The sequence below is a fragment of the Strix aluco genome, chromosome 5 (genome assembly GCF_031877795.1).
Source record: "Strix aluco isolate bStrAlu1 chromosome 5, bStrAlu1.hap1, whole genome shotgun sequence".
Taxonomy (NCBI): domain Eukaryota; kingdom Metazoa; phylum Chordata; class Aves; order Strigiformes; family Strigidae; genus Strix; species Strix aluco.
In genome coordinates this window covers 52,908,783-52,934,955 of record NC_133935.1, presented here as the reverse complement: position 1 = coordinate 52,934,955, position 26,173 = coordinate 52,908,783, and positions in this window count along the sequence as shown.

The following is a 26,173-nucleotide window of genomic DNA, read 5'->3' as shown; positions in this document are numbered from 1 at the left end:
ATTCTCCTGGCAAAACTGGCTGCTCGAGGCTTGGATGGGCACACGCTTTGCTGGGTAAAAAACTGGCTGCATGGCCAGGCCCAAAGAGTTGTGGTGAATGGAGTTAAATCCAGTTGGTGGCCGGTCACGAGTGGTGTCCCCCAGGGCTCAGTTTTGGGGCCACTCCTGTTTAACATCTTTATTGATGATCTAGAAAAGGGGATCGAGTGCACCCTCAGTAAGTTTGCAGATGACACCAGGTTGGGTGGGAGTGTTGATTGGCTTGAGAGTAGGGAGGGTCTACAGAGAGATCTGGACAGGCTGGAGCGATGGGCTCAGGCCAACTGTAGGAGTTTCAATAAGGCCAAATGCCGGGTGCTGCACTTCAGCCACAACAACCCCCAGCAGCACTACAGGCTTGGGGAGGAGTGGCTGGAGAGGTGCCAGTCAGAGAGGGACTTGGGGGTGTTGATTGACAGCCGGCTGAACATGACCCAGCAGTTGCCAGGTGGCCAAGAAGGCCAATAGCATCCTGGCTTGTATCAGAAATAGCGTGGCCAGCAGGGACAGCGAAGTGATCTTACCCCTGTACTCGGCACTGGTGAGGCCGCACTTCAATTACTGTGTTCAGTTTTGGGCCCCTCACTACAAAAAGACATTGAATTACTCGTGTCCAAAGAAGGGCAACAAAGCTGGTGAAGGGTCTGGAGCACATGTCGTACGAGGAGTGGCTGAGGGAACTGGGGTTGTTTAGTCTGAAGAAGAGGAGACTGAGGGGAGACCTCATCACCCTCTACAACTACCTGAAAGGAGGTTGCAGAGAGCTGGGGATGAGTCTCTTTAACCAAGTAACAAGCGATAGGACAAGAGGTAATGGCCTCAAGTTGCGCCAGGGAAGGTTTAGACTGGATATTAGGAAGCATTTTTTTACAGAACGGGTCGTTAGGCGTTGGAACGGGCTGCCCAGGGCAGTGGTGGAGTCCCCATCCCTGGAGGTGTTTAAGAGTCGGGTTGACATAGCGCTGAGGGATATGGTGTACTTGGGAACTGTCAGTGCTAGGTTAACAGTTGGACTAGATGATCTTCAAGGTCCTTTCCAACCTAGACGATTCTGTGATTCTGAAATGACTTTAGTAATTGTGGTGGTTTAGCCCCTGCTGGGGTCTGAGACCACGCAGCCGCTGCCCTCCCCCACAAAGAGTGAAATACAAAACCCCGAGGTTGAGATAAGGAAAGGTTTAATACAACAGTGCAACAGCAACACAACAAACAGCAACAATAACAATAATAATAACAGTAATAACAATGAACAGAGCAAAATACCTACCAATACAGCAGTGAGAATAGAGCAAATCCCACAGTACACGCGGTAACCCCTTGTCCCTCTTCGGCGTCAGGATGTGACGTCCACATGGTATCTGAATAACCCGTCTAGGGCTCCCCCCCACTGCTGGGGAAACTTAACCCTATTCTGGCTAAACCAGGACAGTAATTTATATCCAACACATTCTATTCTTCCCATTTTGCTTAATGCTGCACAAGAAAAAGATACTTGAATTATTCTGTGTACACTTCTTCACCCACTTCTTCTGCTGGCAGCTTTGTAGGGCACTTAATGGTGGAGAGATGAAATACTCTTAGGCAGAAGGGAAATAAATTTCCGTCTCCTACTCATTGGAAGAATACACTGAGTACTGAGTGGTTCAGAAAGAGACTCATAGGGAAGTAGAGCAAGGTAAAACATTAGTCGCTAACCAGTCACAAAATTTTTTAGTCTGGAAAGAAACCACTTCAGAAGAGACTTGAGCCTTAATAACTATCCCTCAGACTTGGTTCCTCCATGCAGGGCTCTGAACTGTGAGCCTTCTTCAGGAGGTAGGTCCATCTTTCTTCAGATGAAAATGAAAGTCTTCATTCCGGTAGCTCAGTTAGAGCTACCATGCAGTAGAGCAGAGACTCATTTGCAAATCTGTCTGAATGGCAGGGCTGAGGGTAGCATAGTTACTGCATAGCTCAAGAAAGACCAAAAAGGGCAAGAGTCTGAGGTTAATGCAGCTCCCAACTCAATGAGCAGTGAGTGCACAGGTAGAGGCCTCAGATGAGGCTTGCCAGGGTACTTTGTTCAACCTTGAGAAGAGAAGGCTTAGGGGAGGCCTTATCACCATGTTCCAGTATTTAACAAGTGGTTACAAAGAAGATGGAGACTCCCTTTTTACAAGGTGTCACATGGAAAAGACAAAGGGTAATGGGTATAAGTTACTCCTGGGGATATTCTGATTAGACACAAGATGAAAATTTTTCACAATGAGAACAATCAGACATTGGAATAATCCCCCAGAGAAGTGGTGGATTCCCCAACACTGGCCACTTTGAAAATTCAGCTGGACAGGGTGCTGGGCCATCCTGTCTAGACCATGCTTTTGCCAGAAAGGTTGAAACAGATGATCTTTGAGGTCACTTCCAAACTGGTATTCTATGATCATATAATTCTATGATAGCTCTCCAGAACTATAGTATCTCAGCTTTGATCTTTTTAAAAGACTCTCAAAGATATTTTTTCATTACTGTAGATAGGGTATCCCAAGACTAGGAGGCCCATTAATAAGAAAACCTTCAAGTCTGTTGTGAGGTTTGAGAACACTGCTTCATTCCCATTTAGAATTCCTCTTATATCTGCACTGTGCAAGTAAACTCTTAGATTTAAATTCTTGTGACAAGTTGTCTTGTATTTACATAAGCTCATAACAAAAGACTACTATTACCTAGACTACTTTAGAGAGGCTTGCATAGTACAGTGTCTCTCACAGAAATATGTTCCACATTTATATATCAAAAAATAATTATACATGTTATGCATCTTCACTAATCTTAATAATGAAAGCGATACTGCTAACATGAAAACAACTTACATGAAAAATATTTCTCCATGTTGATAACTGTGTGTTGCAGAACAAACAATAGAGGTAAGGTTTCATGATCTCCTTCAAATATCACAAACATTCAAATCCTTGGTACTTGGAAATCTAAGTATTCAAAACTACTCCCGATGTATTCTCCAGATCTTTGGAAATTAAACCTTACTCAGCTCCTTCAATTAGGATTCAGCCTGAATAAGATTTTTCTTCTACAGCAGAGTTACTTAGTACTTTGCATTTGAGACAAAAATCCAACAACCTGTTTTGAAAAGCCTGGCCCAAGTGAAGCTCATGACAACATTCCCACTGCCTGCAGTAGGTTCATGATCTCACCTATAAGGGAACAAACAATTTATCCGTTTCAAACAGTACTGGAAGGCACTCTTTCAGAGCATTTACAGAACATCAGGAAATGTATTTCTGGGTAATAAAAATGAATCATTTTATTGCAACCCTTTTATTTCTTATTTAAAAATGCATGAAATGAAGCAAGCTTCTTATACAAAAGTTTTGGGAATAAAAAATTTATATTTGTTCATTTCAATATCATTAATAAATGGGACATTTTGATATTATAATTTAATCAGAAATAAAAAGAGAAAAAAAAAACAAACAATACACTTCTAGTGTCACAAATGCCATCTTAAGTAGAACAGCTTTCTCTAATAGAAAACTGTATTTTTACAGACATATAACTGCGTCTTTCATGCTTGTGTACAAGGCCAAGCACAGTTTAACACTAATCACACACTTGCCACTAGAAAGCAAATCATAAATACATGAAGACATTCTTTAAAGCATCCTGTGGAGTGGGAGTGAAGAAGCTAAACTTTTAAATCTTTTCAATCAATAAAATTTTAGTCACTGTATAGAACTGAGGCAAGAAATATTTAATGTTCGCAAAACCTAGTATTTAGCCTTTTTATGTTAAAGAGGTTTATTGAAGACACATCTGGAAGAAAACTCTTGACTTCACCATGACTGATGGTTCGGTTGTTTAACACTTTATTCATGCTCAGACATGGATTATATAATTTGGAAAAGGACCTTGTGATGAAAGATGCTATGTAACTGTTCTGTGTTTATTTTGATTATAATTGTAGCTAATACCCGTTAATTATGAAGATGAAATGCTTTTTCAACCCCGAGCAATGCAGTAATGAAATGACAAATGTTTTTTATTTGTAAAATTTGGATTTGGTTGATTAAACAATTAGAAAGCATGTGTGCAAAAATAAAATACATCTTCCTTTATTTTACAAGACAATGTACAATTTGTAGAGCCAAGCTGTACTTCACTAATCATCAGGAGTGTAAGCTCCATCACTGGCTCCTGAATAAAAGTCTGATTCCCAGATATGTTATGAATCTATTTAGGTAGAGGAATTAGTTAACAAGGGATTGAATTGTCAGTTAAAAAAGAACAATCAATAGGATTTTATCTTTTTTATAATTCTATGAAAAAAAATTTCTATTGTCAATTAATCAATAAAATATGTGAATATGTAGCACTTGTGTGTCTTTCTGTCACTTTTACAGTGGAATAAGGCTCTCATTTACAATCCTGACTCTATTAGAAGTTTTGCTTCAACGGAGAATATTAAAAAGTTAGTGGCTCTAAGGACAGTAATATATTTTTGACATATATATGACAAGTTGGAAATAATAACTAATATCAGAATAAGGTAGAAATATGAACTGTTTTCCATAAAATGTGTGATTAAAAAGAAAGAGGGCACATGAAGTTCTCCCATACTCACTTCAGTCAAAGAAGTTTGAGGTGACTTGGGGGAAGGTGACAGAACAACACCCCATCTCATCTAACCATGACTGAGGGAAGAAAACACAAATGGAGACAGGCAGTTACTTCCAGATGTCAATTCACTCCAGTTTTAGCTGAACTGCTTTCTAAAAGAGCACAGAGTGGAGTGAAGCATTGAGCAGTTTAGATGAGATGTTTAACTTTAAGGCAGCTAAAATTTAGCAATATGAATTTGGTCTTACACAATGATATTGCTATTTGTCTTGAAGCTATTTGCATTGGCTTTCTTTGAATTAATGACAGGACAATTCTAGAGTGCTATAAAGCAAATACTGAACAACATAGAAAATATGATGCATGTATTCAGTTAGGAATAATATTTGTGCTTAATATATGTTTATTTCCTTCCTAGAGCTTGCTTGTCCTTTTGCTGACTTTTCATGCCCTATCCAGCTTCTAAATCAATACACTGAGATATATTGAAAAAAGAACCAAGAATAGTAGATTTTAATCAACAAAGAATTGCTCATGAGAATTTTTGTGGATAATCTGTGTCATAAGAAATTAATAAACCAAACATTACCATTTTGCTGTCCAGAATCAGGCATAAAAGAGACTCAAGTCCTGTAAGAACACTGCCACAGTGGAAAATGATGCCGTAAGTTGACTAAACCAGCTGCCAGTCTAAGTAGTTCTAAGGGTTCAGGGATTTTTCTTTTTTCCTAGTGAACACCCATTACTAATATTTTTTTACAGAAAAACAGGCTACTATTTAAATAAACAAATAATTCCTACTTTAAAAAGCTTGTGGGCATAGCAAATCATGCATCCAGTGAAGTGTCATTCTAATGGCACCATGAGGTACACATACTAAGCAATCTGCCACTTCAGCAATAAGCAAGGTGTCTAGTCTCTCTGGTGACACTCAGAAGACTGAGAAGCCATAATAAACAAGAATTAAAGGAACTGTGCCACTCTCAGAATGCATCATCATATTGTATCCACTTGGTCTGGAACCTTCCTTATTTTGAAAATGTACAACATAAATCTGTACACAAAAATGTGACACAGCTGCAGGACATAACAATCAAGATGTCCAGAAACACACTCATATATTCGAATTTTTTCCTGACATGATCTTTTAAAATTGTAGTAAATATTTTTTAGATTCCCATGAAACTGTAAATTATTAGCTGTTTTATGAAAGAGGGCTAAGTTGGTTTTTTTTTTTTGCATCTTTTTTTAAGGATGTACTTAACAAGCCAACAACATCACATGAAGCATATCCATAGAACATAATTTTGAACTACAATCACTGTAATGTTTTAAGCTAAAGCAAATAAATTATCTGGCTCTTCAACAAAAAGAATTGGTTTCAACTGACTTTAAACAGAAATAAAGTTATAATATTCTCATATAAAACTCAGAATATAATTACTTTTTCAAAAACCAAAAATAACTCTCAAGCTAAGGCTAGTTAAAATCCAAATGCACATACCAATTTCTGAAAGTTTAGAATTCCAACTCAACTCTTATAAAACATTCAGGAATAAATATAAAGAGTTTCCTCTACTTAATAAACAGTGATAGACATAGTAAAACTGTCCTGGGTAAAATATAAGTACCAGGCTGTGACTTAGAATCATAGTTTTGAATAAAAGGAACCACAAAATTAATTCAGTAATTAACTGGGACCTAAAAAGCATGGAATCATAGACATCAGACAAGGGTATCCCATAGATATGAATTTTCAATAATATAAACCCATATTTTTCTTTCTTTTCTCTTTACATTCTGCTGTAGTTGAGGATAATTTGTGCAGCAATTAGTTTTTTGAAGAACTGCAGGGAGAGTAAAGAGTTAACAGTTTGGCATGTAGGAAAGAGTCTTACTCAACTTTTATATTTCCAAGTAGAACACTGGTTGATTGGGAGAGATCGTTAACAAAGAACAAACTGTATCTTTAAACACTTTGTGAAGAAACCCAAACCAGAACCACTGCCTAAAGAAAGTACCAGCTCAGTGCATAAGTTTAGACAGTCTTGTTGATCGCAAATTAGTGCTGAATTATATTGCTGCTGTGTTCCCAAGTGACTGACTCTACTAAACATTTGTTTGTAAAAATTTAAAATCATTACACTTGAGACCTATGTGTGACATGAACATAGTTAATACCATATAGAGATAATTTATTATGAACTTTGTAATACTTGAACAAGCATCATGACCCAAGAAATCCTGTTAAATGAAGTTGCTGGTGGTTTTTTTTTCTAGAGTAACAATTTAGTTGTGCAGTATGTTGTCATCAGTTAAGATTAATCATAGTAATGACATGTTTTTCACTAAGAATATTATTAAAAAATATTTTAATATGGACCAGGAAGAATAAGTTTCTAGGTCTAATGATATAAACATTGAAAAATGGTAAAGAAGTCATCTGAAAGGTAGGACTTACATGATTTTTTTTGTTTGGAAAAGGAAACTACCAAAATGAGTATGATACCATAGGCAGCTCTGTGGCAAAAGTTTATCCATATAAAGATAAATGTTTGCAAATTTAATACGAAAAATTGTCTTATTTGGGAAGAGCTGATTAAGCTAAATAAATTAATTTATTAAAAATAAAAACATTTATTAAAAAGAAAACCTACGTAAGTGGAGCGGCTTTTTAGTATTAAAAGAGACAAGTTATATTACACATGCACATTTGGTTTTGTCCAGAAGACTAATTAAAATATGAATTATAGTTTGAATGTGATAGTACCAAAAACTTGTGACTTGTGTAAGCAAAAGCCTCTAATATCAGAAGTATTGCAAATCAGCTGGTATATCTATTTTTGAGTCCCCTACACGGTTCACATTTTGCAAGACTGGATGCCCTGATATTACTTTATCCCTAGCCAGGAAATAATCTTCCACAGCTAAGGATCATTCCTGGTTCAGCCTATATAGTATCAGGTTTGGATATGGGAATTAAAGTAGGGCCACCAGTGTAACAGTTCTGTGTGCTACCAAATAGCAAATAAGTTGCAGATTAATGAATATAAGAACTACAATCATTTCCAGAGCTTTGAAATAAACTAGAGGAAACTGGGAACAGCTCTTCTCTGGTGGAGGTAGTCTGAAAGCTGGGATTCAGGGAAGCTCTAAAGCAGAGGTTTTCTTCTGTCATTAAATAATTATTGCAGTGTGGGATTCTTCCTTCACCAAGAGAATATAGTTTAGCACTGGAGCTTGTGGGTTTTTTGCACTGTGTTAGCCTAAAGAAAGCACTGCTACCATTCTGGGATTTATTTTGTCCTTTGGCCAAGTATTGTGTTGTCATTCGGTAAAAACCTAATTTATTTCAAATCCTATGGGACAGATTTTTTTTCCTTTTTCAAATGTGCTTCAGGCCTTGAGTCATTTTGTTGCCTCAGCCTCTGTCATGGCTTGTGAGTCTGTGACCAAAAGTTCACAGCCTTCAGGCTGCTTTGCTGCATTTCAGTGCCAGAAAAGGGCAGCCTGATTCAGCAAGGGCATAAGAAGAAAGGAGAAGCAAAAATTAATGCCAGGAGCAAAAAAGACCTGAAAGAAGGGATTAAAACAGTGCCAAAATGCTGACAGGGTCAATGCACTATGAGGACAGGAATGGTGAAGGTTGCCCATAGGCCAAGCAGGGTGGACCTCCATAGCCAGGGCCAGTCCCATGACCTCTGGGGTCTCAGCAGGAGAGGTCCTGCTCTGCCTGCCCCCAGCTGGGGACATTGATCCCAAGATTGCTTTGTAACATAGATCTGGCAATTGGTTTTTTTTTTTTTTTTTTTTAAAGAAATTGAGACAACTGGAAATGCTCGCAAAGCACCTACTCATGTTCAAAGTCAAAGAGTTTGACAGTAAGAGTAGGACTCATCTCAAACTTTCAGTCTCCTGGACAGGTTTTGTGTTGAATTTAAGGTCACTTGCATTCCTTCTGTAGTCCCTGATATGGGACAAGTGCCTCGTAAAGATACTTTACTGTTATGGTTCATTGTCCTATAACTCTGATTTCTCTCTAAGTTGTCTACCTGGAGAGGTTGCCTTTGACTATAGAAGGAACTTAGACAGCCAGCTTACGTAGACGCTAAACTTCCAGGTAGCTATAAACAAGTGAGATTAATTCCCCTTCTTTGGATAAAACTGGCCAGAAATTGGTTCATTCTCAGTTTGCAGTGGTTGGACTCTTTTGGCATTGGTGCAGCTCTGCTCTTCTCCAAGAATCTAATCTAAAATATCTTTATCAAAGAGATAAGCTAACTCTCTGTCACCCCAAGTGTTTTTTGGTTTTGCTTCACCGGTTAAAAGATACCTTACCTGGAATGTATTCTTCAATTAAATAACAAAAATCTGACACCTTCTTAAAAAAGGTGTTAGCAACATACAAACAAAGAGCTGTATGGGACTCTAAGTAAATGCGTTTCTGACATAGGGAACTTTAATAAAGCTCAATATTCAAAGCAGTTAGGTTCTTTGCAGTTGTTAGGCATAATTTCACCTCTTTATTGTGGCATAATTTATTCAGGGAACAAACAAAAAACATCAGAACACAGACGAAAAACGTGTAAATCATATTTAAGGGTAGAATTCCTAGAACTAATTGTAACACTTCAGTTATCATCTCTGCAATGAAATATCAAGCTTCCTAACTATGTATGCAACAAATAAGCCTTCCCTGTATAAACACAGCCTCTGGATAGTTTACCCAAAATCCTAAACTCAAAACCATCAGGAGAGTTAAGAAGCATGAACATTTTAAAGATTATAACATTTATAAGCCTCTTTCATGCAAGGTGTCAAACTTTGTCTTGGTATAGAAAACAATAGTGAGATTTCCTTTAAGTATGTGTGTAATTTCAATGAATTAAGAGGTATTCTTCAGGTTCCTGATGAAATTATGAATGTGGAAAGTTAAGGACGTGGTTAAGTGCTCAGAGATACCACAGTGCTCAGTATATTCCAGAAATAGAATCTGAGATGCAGTGAAGAGTATCTTTGGCTTGAAATTTCACAAAGGAAAAGATAACTTGTAGCTAAACCGATTAGAGCATATGTACAGACAAACAAAAAACCCATCGTCAGGCTAAAAAGACAAGTTTAAATCACTTCGTGACCTCTTCTTGTGTCTTCCACTACCTTACTTATTCAATATGCTTTAGAACATCAGTCCCACCATGAGATATCTGAAGCATCCCACAGGATACATTGATGTGTTGTTTTCTATAATGAAAAAATATATATGTATTTAGAGTTTAAATTATTTGAAGATGGGATGTCTTCGAATGTGATCGTAGACACTGATGCTGGCTTTACCTTCAGTACAAATTAGAAATATTAATATAAGCAGCCCTATCTGAGTTCTTTGTCCAAAACTATGAAGCTGATGTTTATTGTTAAATCAAACAATTTATCAGCCAATAGGTGGCACTGAAAGTATTTAACATTTATCTACATCTTTCAATTTCTTTTAGGAGAATTCACATTTCCTTCAAGCAAATGGTATATTATGCTCATAAATGAAAAGCTAAGGCACATATTGAATTCTGTCATTAAAAATATTAAGTATATTTTAATAGTTGGAGAACTGTTGAGAATTTAAACAATTCCTTGGAAATATAAACAAATGCATCATACTACTTGTATCTGTGTTGAAACCAATTCTACGACAGGAGATCCTTTCAAGATCCTGGGACCAATGACATTCCAGGGAGTATCTTACTATGAAGTTTGAACTGTAGATATCTGGGGAAACTGTAGAATTCCAGGAATTGGCTTACACTGTAGCTTTTGCATGTTTCATGTCAATTTGTAAATGTTTTTTTCCAGCTGCTTTATTTTTACAATCCTGTGAGGAAAGAAGATTTTATAGCAAATATAATGTCATTTTTCATCACTAGTGTTCACCTGAATTTTATTAGGACAAACTTTACAAGCAACCTCTTCATTCTCTGTGGTAAACAAGCTCATAAACTATTCTAAGAATAGAGTTAATAAGACATTTCTGATCAAATTTCCAAAGAAACGTGCCGTAACATATTCATAAAGAAGCAAACGTTCCATGTTAAGTTTTCACTAACTTTAAATGTTCTTTGAGCAAATGTGATTCAGAAGGTATTAAGAATCAGTGTTTTGGTTAATATTAAGTGTAATGCAGTAGTTCTCTGCACATCGTATTTCATACCTGCATGTACATTTCATCCAAGCTTTTTATTAAAAGATGCCAAGATGGTGAAGTAGGAGCAACTTCTGAATAAAATATAACATTGTGATACAATATAGAACCTCAGTATTCCATTTTCAGACTGCTTTTCTACCACCATTATAAAACAATTTTTCTTAAGAAGAAATGTAGGCCACACAAGTTTCAGCTTTATCAAATAAAAATGTGGGAAGGTTCACTGTACTGTCATTGATTACAATGTTACAGAGGACAAGAAGCAAATAGCATTGAAATAAAAGTATGTCCCAAAAAGGATGGTATGCAGGGATAAACAGTAATTTCTGTGGTGCTATTTAGTGCTATCTTGCATGGTACTTCAGTGTGTTATGAAAAATGTTAACAGCTGGATCAAAGGGGAGAAACCCATCACATCTTGTGTCAAAACAGTAGCTATATTTTGCTTACAGTAAGAGCTCTACTTGTGAGATTTTAATTTACTCAGCTATACCAATACACCTTAATTACAAGCAGCTAGGAGCTTTTCATGCATTCCTGCCTTCATCATTCCCTGCTAGCAGGAAAATTAAAGTACCTTTAAATTTCAGAGCAGTAGAACATAATAATGTAATGTTACAGCACCAGGCCTAGACAAGGTATAAGACTTTTCAGCTTTACCTGAATTAGTTCTGGAGACTTATGACACTGCAGTTGGTCATGAGAATGAATGTATCATATCAGAAAGTATTTAAAGTTAAAACTCAAACCACTAATTTAAAGTTAGGCATTGTTTTCTTAGTTCAGGAAACAAAGGAACTAAATCCAAACCAAAGAAGAATAAGCAAGGATGTGTTCTCTATTAACAATACAACTGAAAATGTCATCCTTCTTTTTGAATATGAGTGGGTATGAAAAAAAGAAAGACCAATATTCTAACTATGAATGTTTGCCCAGGTTATTTCTATAACAATATTAAACAGAGTATTTTCAAGGTATAAGCAAAAAAAGAAGTATGAATGAATCAATGAATTCATAAATATTCTGGGAAAGAAAAGAAAAGAAAGAATGTTACTGACATATATGTTTATGAAGATCTGCATAACCACAGCCTGGTCACAAAAGATAAAGTTTAAAAATTACATATCTTGAAAATACCATATCTTCTTTATTAAAAATTTTCCACCAAATACATTGTTGATTCCTTCTAGATACGTACTCTAAAACTCTACAAACTAAACATTTTAAGCAGCCTTCAGATAAGTGATCTGCTACTGATTATTTTATTCTATACAATAAGTTTGTGGATCAGATATGAGAACTTTATGTATTTCCAGTTACTTTCTCCTCTGAGTATTTGCAAACAGATATTTGAGTAGACTTTGAATAGATCATTAAAAAATGAGAAAAAGCTAATGCTGCAATATCACTCTTATGCTAATGAAATCAGTGACATGGTATTTCACAGGACTATGTTCAGAAGAATATCCAATGTCCTGAGCCCTCCATGAAAACCCACGAATCATGCTCTGTAAGCTACAAAAAATAATTTCCATGAGAGAGATGCAATAAGCCAGAGATCACCATACTAACAAGAGGATCAACTCTCAATTGGCTGAAACAGCCACTGAAGTCATGAACAAAAATAAGCCCAAGCATATCAATAAAAAGAAGAGAATGAGTTGTTTTTCTTCATTTATTGTTAAAGCATATAATGATATGCAAGACAACAAGACTAGTGTTTAATTCAAAAGACTAAATTTACCACACAATCTTATGATTTAGACCTAATCACTGGAGATATTTCAATCATTTTCAACAAAGTGAAATACAATTAATATATGCTGCTTTTGCAATCCTCCTTATCCATTAATATTTTTTAAAGAATTTACTAATTTTGCTAGTTTTCCTATGACATGAATGCATTTGCACAAATGGTACTCCATGGAGCTTCTACTGAAGTACTGTAATGTGCCAGTTTTCCATAAGTAAATCTCAGTGGTAACTATCAGCAGTGTAATGCAGTTCAGGGTATTTCCTCTTAACATCACAGACTATCAGCCTTTGGTCCTCTTGGAGAACATCGTGATAAGACCTCATAAAGTGTTGGAGATTCTTAAGAAATTGATCTGCAAACTTGCCCAGTTCCATGGAGGCAAGTTTATTCTTCCCAGACATCCTCCTTCCCAGATATCTATAAGCACCTGAGCCACAAAGGAGCAGTATTTGGAATGTATACTGAGGTTTGCTTGGAATGGTGGTCAGACATTGAGTGTATTTATACAGTTGATTGCACCTCAAGATATATTCATCTTAGGCTATATAATTCACCCAGACGGGCCTTGGGGATCCTTTCAAGAGTAGTTCTTTGCTCATGTGGATTCTGTCATTGAATCTCAGTATGTCTGAGGCAGGTTGCAAACAGTGATTTCCTGAAGTTGATAATCCATTATTGAACTTCTTAATTTATGTTGTTTAAATGTTGATTAAACTTTTTAAGTCTCTATAATTGTTTCCTTCTTTGTAAAAATGTACTAAGCCAAGAGCTAATATCTTATGCTTAACTTTACCATGGAATCCTGGTCCAAAATAAACTGTCCTCTAAAAATCATCTCTTATTGAACATGTTATTTCTGGTCTAGTCCGTGTTCATGTTAAGGTAAAGCAGCAGGATATGAAACTATAAACCAGGGATCAGAACTCAAGGTCTGTAATGCTTGTCTAGTCATACCTGCAAAAAACACCACAAGAAAACTCAAGGTGGGACAGCAACCTGGTTATATTTACTTTAGATCAATACAATAGGAATCAACTTGTCACATATAAGTATAAGGGTCGTGGTATTTTTTTCCACTTACAAGTAAGATTTTTTGTACAAAGCTCCATCAGGATAAAAGGACTCTCAGCATATACTTTCTTTACATTTTCTACACTGATGGGATAACATGTAGAAACCACAACAGTAAATGAAAAATCAGATCCTGAATTTAAATTGGTTGGAGGGTGGGTTTTTTTGTGTTTGTTTGTTTGGTGTTTTTTTTTTTCCTTCTTTGTTTTTTTTCCTCCCCTGAAAGTAATCTAACCAATTCTAATTGGGCTTGGATATCAGTTTAGAAAGTCTGAAGCCATTACCCGTTCTTGAATATTAGTACCACAGCAAATGAAGGAAATCAGATCTTGCTATAATGAGGAAACCAACAAGATGCTGTCTAATGGGGACACTTGTTAAAACTCTCATTGAAACTTCGCTTGCTGCTAAGTGAACAGGCTTGGCAGGCATGAATTAGAGACAGTAGCTATTGTAACCTGTGAGGGCTCTTTATGATGGGATGATCATGTTAATACAGAGAACTACTAAGGATAACTATTGAGAGTCTCCAGGCAAATGCCATAGATGAGAGTTCACCTCATGCTTCAGTGCATCCAGTTTTTAAAGTGATGGGAAATATTCAAAGCAATTTGGGAATCAACTGAAATGCAGTTAAATAACAAGCAACAAATCAGTTGCTTGCACAAAGAGAGACAAGGTCAGTAGGTAGCAAGGTCAGTGCACCTTAAGTTAAGTCTTTGTTTTCACACAAAGAGTCAACAATCATTATGGAAATGAGAGTCCTGACTAAAGACTGCAGTATTTCACTGAGCCCAACATATCTGCCTTGTCTCTATTCCAGTAGCTGCAGCCACACTGAGAAGGAAACACTCTGTGGCAGACACCAGTTTCCTCCATGCTCATCTTCGTGTCTCTTTTCCCCCTCACTATTTTCTCTTTCTCTTTACTAGTCTTTTCTTAATATTTTTCTGCAATGGGACTGATTAACACCACAGAGCAGAAGCTGTGCCATTTCAGTTGTAAAGTGACTACTGCAACTCTCGGGTAGTTGAAAAGTTTGGAGGGAGAAAGTGTCAGAAACACCAACTGTGAATGGGACCAATCAAATGGAAAAAAGGAGATCACACATGGCATCCAAAGCTAAATGGAAATAGAAGTAAAAGAAGGTGAAAGAAAATAAAATATTTATTCTCCTGCTTTTGAAAAAAAAAAAAAAAAAGCAAAAAATGGAAAAAAAAATTCTTGTATAAAATGTAAATTATTATAAAATGACTCACTTAAGTATGTTTTACCTCTTCATTATAAAGCTCAAGACTATTTCTCAGTTTCAAAATGCTAATAGAATTCAATGGTTGCAAGATTAAGACCTGGCAAATTGGTAAATCCCAGTCAGTCTCCTACTGGAAGCACGTTATGCTACAGACTCTTCCATGTAAAGACCCCACTTAAAACAAGATTCCTCTGAGGGTGCAGTGCTCCATTCTTCAGTGTATTGTTTTCTACTTTTGGTTCAAAGTAGACAAGCAATTGGGCAGCTATATAATGAGTCAAGACTTGATCTCAGGTTCATTCTCAATAGCTCTGTCTGGCAAACCTCCAGGAAGTGATAAGGGTGCTTTAAAGAGGAATCACAGAATCACAGAATGGGTTGGGTTGGAAAGGATCTTAAAGATCATCTAGTGCCAACCCCCTTGCCATGGGCAGGGACACTTTCCACTAGATCAGGTTGCTCAAAGCCCTGTCCAACCTGGCCTTGAACACTGCCAGGGAGGGGACATCCACAACTTCTCTGTGCAACATGTTTCAGTGCCTCATCACCCTCACAGTAAAGAATTTCATCTTTATATCTAATCTAAGTCTACCCTCCTTCAGTTCAAAACCATTACCCCTTGTCCTATCACTACATTCCCTGATAAGAAGTCCCTCCCCATCTTTCCTGTAGGCCACTATAAGGTCTCCCCAGAGCCTACTCTTCTCCAGGTTGAACAATTGCAACTCTCTCAGCCTGTCCTCTTAAGGGAGGTGCTCCAGCCCCCTGATCATCTTCATGGCCCTCCTCTGGACCCGCTTGAGCAGGTCTATGTCCTAGTTATGTTGGGGGCACCAGAGCTGAACACAGGTGGGGTCTCATGAGAGCAGAGTAGAGGGGGAGAATCACCTCCCTTGACCTGCTGGCCACACTTTTCTTGATGTAGACCAGGATAGAACTGGCTTTCTGGGCGGCAAGTGCACACTGCTGACTCATATTCAATTTTCCATCCACCAATACCCCCAAGTCGTTCTCCGCAGGGCTGCTCTCAATCCACTCATCACCCAACCTGTATTTGTGCTCAGGATTGCCCCAACCTGTGTGCAGGCCCTTGCACTTGGCCTTGTTGAACTTCATGAGGTTTGCACAGTCCCACCTCTCATGCCTGTCAAGGTCCCTCTGGACGGCATCCCTTCCCTGCAGCATGTCAACCGCACCACACAGCTTGGTGTCGTTGGCAAACTTGCTAAGGGTGCACTCAATCCCACTGTCCATGTTGTCGACAAAGATCTTAAACAACACCAGTCCCAATACCAACCCCTGAGGAACACCTCTCGTCATTGCTCTCCACTTGGACATCGAGCCATTGACGGCAACTCTTTGAGTGAGACCATTGACCCAACTCCTTATCCACTGAGTGGTCCATCCATCAAATCCATGTGTCTCCAATTTAGAGACAAGGATGTCGTGCAGGAAAATGCCAAATGTTTTGCACAAGTCCAGATAGATGATGTCAGTTTCTCTTCCCTTATCCATCAATTCTCTAACCCTGTCGTAGAAGGCCACCAAATTCATCAGGCATGATTTGCCCTTAGTGAAGACATGTTGGCTGTCACCAATCACTTCCTTATTTACTATGTGCCCTAGCATATTTTCCAGAAGGATCCACTCCATGATCTTGCCAGGCACAGAGGTGAGATTGACTGTCTTGTAGTTCTCTGGGTCTTCCTTTTTTTACCTTTTAAAAAATGGGGGTTATATTTTGCATTTTCCAGTCAGTGGGAACTTCACTGAACTGCTATGACTTCTCAAATATGATGGATAGTGGCTTATCCACTTCATCCACCAGTTCTCTCAGTACTTGTGGATGAATCTCATCAGGTCCCATGGACTTGGTGCAACTTCAGGTTCTTTAGATGGTCTTGAACCTGATCTTCTTCTACAGTGGGCAGTTCTTCATTCTACCAGTCCCTAACTTTGCCTCCTAAATTCTCATAGATCTCTGTGAGCTTCAGTGCAAGTTCAGACTTGCTCTTGACTAAGAGTCTAGATACTCCCAGTGATCACAACTAAAAAACATAGTTTCAATGACTTGCCTAAAATCACACTATAGTTCTGAGGCCAGCAGCATTAAATATTTTTCCTCTTCCCTGTCTTGTCACTACATATTTTCTAAGTTCAGTAATAAATAAGGCAAGAGCAGTCTCCCATATATTATAGTTCTGAATCACCCTGATGATCCACATGGCTTACCAGGAGAACTGAATGAAATATCCCACCAAAACAAAACACTGTAAGCACACAACACAAAATTGCATCCTAATATATACACATTTGGTTAAGGCTGCAAGGACAACATAAATTCTATCATTTCCTATCTTTCCAGCACTTGACTTTGCTGTCTTAGTGAGGAGTGTGTTTTCTGATTTAAAAGCAAAACAAAAGAAAAGACTGGAAACTCATCCATGGCACACCCTGCTGCTCTTGGACATAATAGTGCACCTCATATAAAGTATCACTGAAGTTTCATCCATCTGTAGGGTAGATCTACAGATTCATGTTATGCCAGTAGGTTTCACAGATACTTGCTGGCAAATGGCACACTCCTAATGCGGAGGCCTGCTCCGGTGCCAAATGTCAAGTCACCTGTTCCATACTGAGTTACTAGAACTTCACAATAATGCCACGACAATGTTTTTACTTTTTTTAAACTTGAAAGCACAATGTAGTTTTCTTTAGTCTTATTCTAGGAAATGGTCATACACTGTTTACCGAAGGTTTCCAGAGAAATTCAGACTAAGGCAAATCTCTCAGATGGAAGGTTTCACCCCAAAAGCATAGAACCTGGCAAAGTTGTGAGAAATTGAAGGCGAGCTCTTGAAATGCTTGTGAAACTGAACTTCATAAAATTATTCCAGACTATTTTGTGTCCTAATAAAAACTTGTAGTCACAAAAGTAATTTACGATCAGAATTTTTATCTGATCCATGTATCAGCAGCTTTTTTTTCACTGGATGTGTTCTTCATGCACATGTGTAGCAGAATCCAGAATTTCCACATTACTGTTGGTTAATAGAAACAAGTAATCCTCCTTCCAGACAGTCTAAAAAGAAACTGACACTTAGTAACATCATCATAAATAATGAATGGACCTATTTCAAAGTATAATATTACATCAATATTCACATTTTTTTGAATATTGATGTAAATTGGTTTAAATTGAGCAGATGCTCTGAAGATGGCATAGACAGGTGCAAATTATTTCTCTCCTGTCAGCAAATCCCACTAGTCTTTAGAAGAGATGCACTATATGGGAAACAGCTAATTGTTCCCCTTAGAGACTGCATAGAAAGGCACCTCTAACATCCCCTGGGAATTTCATAGAGTGCTGAAAATGCAGAATAAGCTTGGGAGCAGCTCTTTAATCAACACTTTACCTTGACTGACTACACTTTTTACTACCCATTTCTCATTACAGCGATCCTGTCACAGGATTATCTATGCTCTGTCCCCTTTCTGAGGCCTGTGGTTATGTCTACAAAAGTAAATAAATAGGCTGGAGGCATTTTCTAACCCTGAGACCAGGTGATGCCCTAGTTCATATTCATCTGCTTAAACACTGTCCTTCCAAAAGAAGAGAAGCAAGACTGCCAATTTTCTGAAAAATTTCTCTTTGATTCAAAATCTTGACAGTCATTTTGCTAACAATTAAATTATACATACATTCACACACTAGTGCTTGATTCCATAAGGTAATTTTGTTTTATTTACTGGTATGAGCAAATCCTCTAAGCACAATGAAGACTTCCTCTTGAAGTCTGACTACTTATCTTTTCTGGACTGCGTCTGCATATCCATCCCAAGGGCTCTTCACCTTTTCTTTGTGAATTGGTGACCAACTTTCCAAAACAGGCTTCTCCTCTTTCCTTGATTCTACAGAATCACATATAACCCTGCTTAGAAAGTAGTCTTCTTTCTACGTGAACTTAAGTCTTGACTTTAAACCCAGTAAAAACATAATTAAATTCTGGTATGAATAGAGCTGCAATATAGTTATGTTTTTGTGCTAATTTTACAATATTCTTATGCTACAGTAGGGATTGTGCTGTGTGTAGTGTATGTGACTAACTGGCCTTTAAAACAATTATACATAAGATAATACATGGGCCAAGGGAAGGAATAATAGTGTGGAGGTTGCTGGAGCAAGAAAACAAGGCCGGATCAAACAGCAACTAAACAAGATGAGAAAGGTAAGGGGAAGGAGTGAGGCTGCGTTAATAGGAAGGGACTATTATACGCAATACTGGAGCTCTGGTGCTAACAGGGAAAATTAAAGCTCTTCCCTCTTCCCACTCCCCTACCCCATCTTTGACAAATTATCATTCTTGTAATCTTGTAATTTTTATAGTGTTTTGCACTCTCCCCTCTACTTCAACATGCATGTAACAATTGTTTTATATATTGCTCCTTTCTGACTCTGTGACTAAATACAGAATCATAGAATGATAAAATCATTTAGGTTGGAAAAGACCTTCGAGATCATCAAGTCCAACTGTAAACTCAGTGCTGCCAAGTCCACCACTGAACCGTGTCCTTAAGCACTACATCTACATGTCTTTTAAATATCTCCAGGGATGGTGACTCAACCACTTCACTGGGCAGCCTGTTCCAATGCTTGAGAACCCTTTCAGTGAAGAAATTTTTCCTAACATTCAATCCAAACCTCTCCTGGTGCAACTTGAGGCCATTTGTTCTTGTCCTGCGACTTGTTATTTGGGAGAAGAGACTGACACCCACCTTGTTGCAACCTCCTTTCAGGTAGTTGTAGAGAGCGATAAGGTCTCCCCTGACCCTCCTTTTCTCCAGGCTAAACAACCCCAGTTCCCTCAGCTGCACAATATGCATTTTGAATATTAGTTTCTAGGTCAGTTTTAATCCTGATTTGTATGCAGGGTTTGTTAGATACGTTCTTTTGATTCCTTTCTGAAAATCCATGAATACATCATACAGTAAATGATCAATTCATCTTTTCTTCTTTTTACCCCTTAGCTGTGCCTGTTCATGACAAAACAATTTCTTTACTTTCCCTCAGAAAACAAGGTTGTCCTTAATCATTAAATGAATGCATACTACTTCTTTTTTTGCTAATAGAAGATGGCTGTATATTGTCTGAAGACATGCATACAACATATACGCATAGAAATCAGCTTCCAACAATGATCGTACCATTTGCATCAGATTGCTAAGGCATTTGAAGTTTTCAAATTTGCATTACTTAGAGAAAATAGGGCATAAATCAGTTCTTCGAGTTTGTGTTGCTGTTCAGCTGGGAACAGCAGCTTCACTTCTATACCAAAAAACAGCTCAATAAATGAAAGAGAATATATGGCTGTATTTGCAAGCCATTACAAATACACAGGGTAGCTTCACCCTCCCACTTTGCTGAGTGTGACTCTTCTGTATGAATGTCTGATATTCAGACAAAATCAGATATAAACTACTATTGCCACAGTAGCCATTCAGCTTCATAAAAACTATATTTACATGGCAGCTTTGGCAAAGACATGGGCCAGGTTTACAGGAGTTTTACAGAGAAATAGAAATTGCCAGAACCAGCAGTGTGAATAAAAATAGCAGGAGAAGGTAATGCTATAAGAATAAATACTGGAAATGCAACTAGGAAACCAGATGGGGGTAATTAATTTTAAATCTTTTCTCCTCTGTAAATATAAAAGCTTGGAGTCACTTGTCTCTAATGTACATATCTGAAACCTTTCCAGTCAGTCGATACAGCTGCCACTGAAAAAAAATTGTGAAAAAACAGTTGATTCAGAGAGCAAATGTGTGAAATTAAAATAAATAATTTGGGATTTACATTTTTTAGTACATCAGATGCCAGTGTGACAATGCTAGTAAATGACTTTCTCCCACTAATCTAGTGAAGTTTGAAGTTCTCAATCTCTCTAAAAGCTACCATCCTCTGAGATCCTTCACTGAGGTGCACATCCTTTCCTAGGTTGTGTGATCTGCTGCACTGGGGTGATACATCCATATGGAATTAACAGGGAGGGAGGGTGAATAACATGTTGTAAGACATGTTACTTGTCATACTAATGATGCCGCAATAGCCCAGTGTGATGAAAACACATTTGAGTTTTATACTCAACAGATTGCAAAGACTGATGTAGCTATCATTTCATTGACACACATTCAACTTTCTTGTCCCCAAAATTATGCACTCCTTCACAGCTGAATTTATGGACAGCATGACTGTGGAGTAGGGCTTAAACTTACAGTGGAAGAAACCTTTGTGAATCACTGGGATTTCTAAGTGTAATGGCTTAATGGCTCTCCTATTATTCTCATAAGTAAAATTGATTCTAAATAAAATAAAATGTAAAGTAAGCAAAGCAAAGACATTCAACGATATCTGTAGCTTTTCTTTTTCTTTTTCCCTCCCAAATTTATAAGACTTCTGCTCCCCCAGAACACAATATATTCATTCATAAGCAGTCATTAACAAAGGCGCATCTTATTGTCTGGAAGTATTTCACCAAGATCTGCTAAAGCCACTCCCTCCAAAAACGTATAAGGTAGGTTTTATACCAGATGAGATCTCCACTGATGTTGTCTTCCACCTGAGACCATTCCATACTGAGATGGAATCCCACAATAGAGAGTGAAATTTAGATATAAATACTGCAGGCTCAAACCAACTTTAATTATAAAGAGAAAAACCATGGAAAGAGAAGTTATCCTTCAACAGCTCTTGTTATTTCAGTTTGAAAGCTTGGAAAAAAGAAAACACCTTATTTTTAAAATGGTGAAAGAAGACTATATCAAGACAAAGGGGAGAAAAAAATATCTGTTTTTAAGTAAAAGTCTAATTCACTAGATGATAACTAGAAGTTGCACATTTCCCTTTTTGTGTTTAAGGGGAAACTGATCACAGATTCATAAGAAACTAATCCAGTCATATGATCAGACATGCAATACAGTCATATAGTTGGAAAGATTAGCTGATATAATTAGCAAATGAGATAAACTAAATGATACCTAAAATAGAAGAAATTAAAAAAAAATTCCTTCTTTGAAAATTCATCATTTACAAACAATACACTAATAGCCTTCTACCCAAAATAGACAGGCAAACAACGATCAAATAACAGAGTAAAATCACAAAAATCGGAAAGAGTAAGAAGAAAATTTTGCAATAGGAAAGAAGAAAAGTGTCTTTAGATATTAACTCATCCAGCCCCTCAGACCATAGTTACCCAGTGTAAGAGCTTTTGTACAAAACTATACTGCACACATTCTTGAATAGAGACTCCTATATCAGTATGCCATAAGTGCTCAGTTACAGAAACAGCATGAATGGGAGCACTTCAGCAGTGACACTTGGGGACTGTGTTCATACACCAAGAAAAGCTACAGCTGAAGGCAAATTAGAATTTGAAGGCATGCCCGCCTGCTCCCTCAGCTCCAGCTCCATGATCCAAGATGTGAGGGAGGAATAAAATTAAATAAAAGGCCCAGAAGCCAAAGGTCCAAATGCTTCATTACTTTTTCAGGCAAACCTAAAAGTCATGTACTAATCTCAAACATTTTCTGCAAGAGAAAGGATCTTGAACTGGCTAGGGAATTAAGAAGTACAACGACAGGGGTTTTTTTGAAGCCTGAACTTATTATCCATAAAAAGGAGTGCATAATCAAGGTCAGGACCCAAGCAAAGGGCTGGAAGAGTCAGTGCACTGCAGGAAGTAATACAGCATTAGACAGAAATCTGCCATGAAGACAAACACCTACCAGAGCTATCTAGCACACGGAGGAACTGCATAAGCAGCCAACTCTTCCAAGGGATGGAATTTTCCCCACCTACAGTGCCTTCCGTAAATAACTTCCTCGTGATGTTAAAGCTGCTGTGGAGCTGCACACTGTGAAACTCTGTGGGGGGAAAGGATAACTGAAGATAATTCTGTACTCTTTCAGTATCATTGCTCTGTTTTAACACAGGCATTTGATACAGGCCTTTTTTCTTAGCCTTCAGACTGGCCAAACCATATATATGAGAGCCAGACTGCATATATGAGAGGCAAACTGGTGTCAGGGTACAGCAAGGGATGGCTGCTCACTCCAGGGCTGGGGAGCCAAAGGAGAGGCATCAACCCCAATGGTTGCTGTCCCACTGGGGCTGACCATGTTGGGCAGGGTTGCTAATAAGGTCTACAGACAGCCCCAGAAGGAACAAGTGAGAAACCAGGGCTGGGGTCTACACAGGGGATCCAGCCAGGAGACAGGGCCAGAAGCAGGTCTTAACACAGATGCAACTATGTCATAACTTAAACCAGGACTGCTAGCCCCAGCCTGAGCTTAAAATAGGGATCCTAGAGCAATGAGCAGGGTTGGGGGGGGGGGATGGGGAACGGTCTGAGAAGACTCTGGCCAGGACAGCTGAGGCCTGTTAACACTCTCAGGGGCCTGACAGTTAGCACCAAAACTTGCCAGAGAAACAAAGATCCGTAGCATGTTTGAGTTTACAACAGCTCCAGACCAGCCAGCACATACACCAGGTTTGCAGAGCAGTTCACTGTGTCCAGTCTCCTCGTATCTTCAGAGTGCTTCTAGACTGTACGTTCTGCAGTAAGTCATGGGTTAGGCAACAGGCTCATAGAACCCAAATGTAAACTAAAGCTATAGCATAACTGTATGAGAAGTCAGACTTTTCACTTAACAGTTTTCACAGTTGGGAAAGTAGGAATGCCACTGCACAGATGTTAGAATTGGAAAGAAGAAAAGGGAATCTGTTTCTTCTCGGCTGTCTGTGGTGCACCCTGCTTCTCTAGGCTTCAAGAAATATGGAGGAAGAAGCCTAAGCATTGACCTAAAGAGAAGACAAGGTTCAAATCTAAGATGAACAAGGGAAAATGGGAACAAATAAATGGATGGTGGAGCAGATTGCAGTACAGATCTCAGAGAATAAAACAGGACTGAAGAATATCCCAGGTGGGAAAGAAGAAAGCAAAGAGAAAAGGACTAGCAGTTAACAGAGCTTCAGGGAATGGAGCTGCTGAGCGGAGAAAAGTATATGTGATAATCAAACAGGAGAAAGAATACAGGTGCAGTTAGATTAGGTTCACTAGCACTAGACTAAAAATCAAGGATCAGGCTAAGCAGATGAATTGAGCAGCCTCCAGGGCAAAGTAATGTTGTTAGGTGGCTGTTACTGTCTGAGAAGTAAACACTGATGCTGAAGGCTGGTGTGTCCCATTGCTCACTCCAAGCTCCCCCAAGACAAGACTTGGGTGCACACCAGACACACCAGACAAGACTTGGGTGCACACCAGACACACCTTGGCTTCCTTGGCAGAAAGCCAGCCATCTTGGCAGGGCAGGAGCTGTAGCGGGCATAACAGCTTCCCATGGCCTTCATGATCCAGGAAACAGCCCTGTACTTGTAGCTATCATGCAGGTAATGAAATTTCTGTCCCTGGACTAATTTCTAAGGCAAACCTTTGTTATTCAACAAACAAGCTACAAATATTTTTCTAAGATCTGAACAGGAGGAAAGGTCTGTATCTGTCCTTGTATCCAAACTCACTCTCCTTGTGTACAGACGTCAAACCAGTTTAACAAGAATGTTCCAGAGGTGTTGCCTTGCAACACAAAGTTACACATTACTTGTCCTTCAACAACCCTTTCCAAAGAGACAATACACACTACTACATATTTGCTCGTGTTTCATTGCTCAGCACTTCCTCTGATCCTTTTGCACTCGACAGTTTGTTCTTTTTTTTAGAAGACAGGCACACAGAGTCCATCTCTTTCCTGTCTCCTCTTGATGAAGGCTCTGAAAATATGTGTTATATTCTTTATATGGTTGCTCTTGCTTAGCTATCACCTCCCCAGAATAAGGCAAAATTCCTCAAAGACGACTATCTTCTTTGACCATATTGTTACATTTCTTTTGAATTTTAATAATATATACATAAAGCCAGTTCTATGTTGTTAACAGATTTGATCCATTGTGCCTGTCTCTGTTCATCTTTATCCCTCCTGCATATATATGCATATATATATATATACACACATGTACCCCCACATAATCTCATAGTATTTACAAAAGTATACAATACCATGATTTTTGGCTAATTATTTTAATGGTCTGGTTTCTGATTTCACTTGAACAACACTGGAGCAGGTTAAAGGATCAGATTAAAGGATATTACTCCTTAACTATAAATTTAGCTGACCTAATTTTATGTTTAATATTTGTATTTCTGGTACCACTACATGTGGAAAATAGCAACCAACCATCTGAAATCAACACAGAATAAAACCTCTTGTTCTTAAATACAGTATCATTCGTGTCACAAAGATCTGATTCAAAGTTTTTATAAGGGCAAGATATTAATAGCCACCACTATCTTTGGCAGTTTGATCTTGTGTTGTGGGTTGTGCAGTGACAGACCGCATCCTCTGAGAGAGGACTGTCACACCTTGTGAAGCAGTTTTTCTGAGCAGGCTCACCTAGTTCCAGTATCAGACTCCTATATGTTCCTACTTCATTTCTATCCCAAGCTGAAAACAAGTTTTCTGTTACCACAGAGTCTTTTTCTCTTTCATCTTTGCATGTAACTTGTATAATTGAAACTGAAAAATAAAAGTTTCTGAAGTCCAGAAGCCATGTTTAACTTCTTTTTTGTAGTCATCTTTCCAAACTCATGACCTTTTTCTACCGAACCTGATCTCTGTTGTGAAAAAGAAACCAACACATTTCCTTCCTAACATACAGTACTGTTAGAGATCCCTTTTTTTGCTTCTGCACACCAGCGCTCAGATTCAGTCCAAGCTTTGGAAGCATATGCTATGAGTCTCAAGCAATCACCCTGCCTTTATACAAGCGTGCCCCCAAGGCCCTGCTTACAAGCATCAGGTGACAGCTTTGTTTGGCATTTACTGTACTCAAATGTCAGGACTGTTGCCCTCTGTTTGAATTGTGCAAGAATTTCAGACTCCATGTTTTTATTGGCATTTCTCACCTCTTCCACACTTTTATTAATTAAGAAAGTCTCTTAAGAAAGCAACTAGACTAGGTAAAAACTTCCCTATAACGTACAGATCCCACAAATTTTTGTATATAATTTTCTTTCTATAGGTCAAGGACTTACCTCTATTCTATGGAGACTTATGCATATCCAATAACAAGACTCTTCACTTAATTCTATGGGGTTTTAACCTTTTATTTGTTGTTGTGTTTTAAATCTGCAAC